Here is a 3,234-nt window from a genome sequence, read left to right on the forward strand (position 1 = left end):
TTGCCTCCCAGCGCAGGGCCGTCCACTCCCCTCTCTGGGCCTCTAGGCGAGGGCATCGGGTTCAGTCCTGGCTGCCCGTGAGCCGCTCCTGGTGCTCCCTCTGGCTTGGGAAGCCCCCACGAGGGACCTGAGTCCCGGAGCTGGCGGTGCCTTTGGGGCATTATAGACCGGGAGGTTTCTCAACCTGAAGGATCTGGCCCAGGACATGGGCCTGTGGGAGTGGCTGGGCAGCCAGGGAGTGGGCAGCCAGGGAGTGGGTGGCCCCTGGTTGTTGGCTGCCTGTGATCTCTGCTCTCTGCTCCTGGAGGGCTGGGTCCCCCGCTTGGCCCACCCACCAGCAGTCTGCAGGGGTTGGGGCTTGGGCAGAGAGCTTGGGGAGCCCTGCCTGCAGGAGGACCCCCGTTTACATGGTCTTGGTGATACAAGACCTTGAACCCAGGTACAGGCACAGGTAGCTTCGGGATGTGTGCCCGGAGCCCTGGGGCCACCTGTGCTGCCTGATCCCTGCCTGGGACTGCTGGCCTGTGCAGCTGGCTACTCTGCTGACCAGTTCCTCCAGGTGTTAGGCCCTGTGGGCCCTGGGGTCACTTCGGAAGTTAGTGACTCTTGCTTTGGGTCATTTGTACTCCGCCCCCTTCCCTGTGGGGATGAGGTGACATCTCAGCCCCTGGCTAAGGAGGGGTGAGGTGGCGGCCAGACTTCCTTTCCCATGGTACCATCACAAAACAGGGCCACACCCAGGGCCCAGCTTCCTGCAAGCCCCATCCCAGGAACAGGATCTCCTGGGCCCAGAATCTGGCGCAGCCCCCGTGGGCCTACCAGGAGAGCTGCGCCCCGGCCCAGCATCTTTCTTGAGCAGCTCAGAGCAGCGCTCGGCCAGCCGACGCCCAGGGTCTGGGGAGGGTGGACGGAGAGGGGGGGAGCCGGGGCTGTGGGCCTGCGTGCTGAGCCCCAGCCACTCCTGGTGACCTCCATGCTCTCTTGTGGTGCCAGCTGTGGTGTCGGGGGTGACCACTGTGAACACAGGTAGGGTGCTGCTTTCCTGAGTGCCCTTGGCCTGCCCTGTGTGTCCTGGGAGGCCCCAGCAAGCCAACCAGGTCAGTGCCCCTCGGCCCCTGCCGGGCCTCTTGGGCCGCCCCAGGCTGCTGTGTGCTCAGCAGGGTCCCTCAGTCTCCTCCAGGGACACTGCCTCAAGGTCACTCTGACCTCCAGGGTGCGGGTCCAGCAGCCGCTGCTCTCTGCCTTCCTGCGGCCTCCTTGCTGGCCACTGGACCCTGCAGTTCCTCTCCACGGGGAGGCCACTGCCCTGCCTCTCCCTTCCTTCCTGGGCTCCCAGCCCTGGCTGCAAGGCTTCTGTGAGCTCATGACTCCTGGTTATTTTTACATCTCCAGACGCCTGTCCAGCTGCTGCCCCGTGTCCAGTGGGTTTCTCAGCCTCTCTCATCCAGGAGAGACCCCCATCCTGGCCCCCAGCAGCCTCCCAGGCATCCCTCCCCCGCAGATCCACAGAGGCCCCTTAATCCTTCACCCTCATCTCCTTTCATCCTAGAGGGCCTGTGGTCTCCTGTGCAGAGGGCTGGGAGAGCGACGTGGCCAGCTCCGTGGTGTGCGCAGGCCTCTCGCCTGGGGGCAGGAGCTCTGGGGCGGCAGTCACGCCAGGCCACACAGAGGCTCAAAGACCAGCCAGCCCAGCCTCTGGGCCCAGAGCCCTTGGAGCTCTCTGGAGCCAGGACCCTGACCAGCTGCCTGCACTGCAGACCACTCTGCCTCCAGATCTCCAGTGCTGCCCAGCCCTTGGGCCCCGAAGAGGCCATGCTGCCTGCCTCTGGGATGCACTGGCCACTCCCTCCTGTGGAGCTGCAGGGCTGGGCCTTCACAGGTGGTTCCCTGCCCCACCTGAGGTCACCTGCCCCCTCCTTGTACAGCACTTTGCTGACGATTGTCCTGGGTGCTGGCTTGTCTGTGTTGCTCCTGGGACAGCTCTGTGGGAGCTGGGCTTCGCGGCTCAGGGCTGCAGGAAGGCCCAGGCCAGGACGGAGCCAGGGCACAAGGGGCTATGAACCGCGGGTGGGCCCTGGGGCCCGAGTGGGGGAATGACCCAGCCAGGCCCACTCAGTGTTCCTGTCTTTCTTCACTCCCAGCCCAGCTGGGTGTCCACCTTGCCCACCGGCCCAGGGCAGAAGTCGTGGGTGGGGGGCCCGGGGTCAGTCACTGGCCTTTCAGCCCCGAGTCCTTCAGGCTTCTGTGCTGAGGGCCTGGCGGTGGGGCTGCTGCTGGCCGCCCTGTGTGGAGACTCTCAGAGGCCTCAGTGGCCAGGCCCAGCTCCCAGCTAGTGCCTGGACCCTGTAGCTGGGCTTTCTCCAGCTTTCAGGGGAAAAACAGAGGCTCAGAGGCTGAGGACAGGGTAGGCAGGTGGGGCTGAAACCTGGTCACCTGCACCCGGGGATTGAACTCAGGGGCACTCACCATGGAGCCACACCCCAGCCCTATTTGATATTTTTTAAATTTAGAGACAGGGTCTCACTGAGTTGCTTAGTGCCTCCCTGTTGCTGAGGCTGGCTTTGAACTCGGGATCCTTCTGCCTTAGCCTCCCAAGCCACTAGGATTACAGACATGTGCCATCCTGCTTCGTAAGTGAGCATTTTTGTGAGTGTGTAAGAGTGTGCAATTGTGTGTACGCCCAGGTGTGCATGGGAGTGTGTGTACTCGAAGGCATGAGAGTAAGCACACGTGTGTGTGCGCCTTTGTCTGCCGATGCTGTAACAGCCGCACAGCCCCGGTGGCCAGTGAATGACAGGATTCCTCCTTACCGTGGGCTCTTGCCCAGCAGGGGCTGCTCTGGTTCCCAGCTGGCACCTCCTTGCTGCCCCTCCCTCACCCGGGGAAGGGGTCCTCAGGTCCTCCCTCACAAGCCCCCCCCCACTGAGGCTCTGCCCTCACGTCCTCGGCTCTGCCCAAAGCCCCGCCTCCAGATACATCAGTGCCTGAGCGGGCACAGACATTCAGCCCACTGTGGGTGTGCCCCTGTGGGTGTGGGTGGCCAGGACTGGGCCCTGGGCCTCATCCTGGGGCTCTGCCCTCCATGGTGACCCCAGCACCCTGCACCCAGCCTCAGCTGAAGTGCGTTGAGGGGCAGACTCAAGTTGGCCCGCTAGACAGAGCCCAACAAGGACAGGCCGAGATCTGCAGGGGGCTCCGCGAGGGTGGGGTCCTGCGCAGGCTTAACGCTGTCTC

The sequence above is a fragment of the Marmota marmota genome, unplaced genomic scaffold, assembly GCF_001458135.2.
Source record: "Marmota marmota marmota unplaced genomic scaffold, marMar, whole genome shotgun sequence".
Lineage (NCBI taxonomy): Eukaryota > Metazoa > Chordata > Mammalia > Rodentia > Sciuridae > Marmota > Marmota marmota.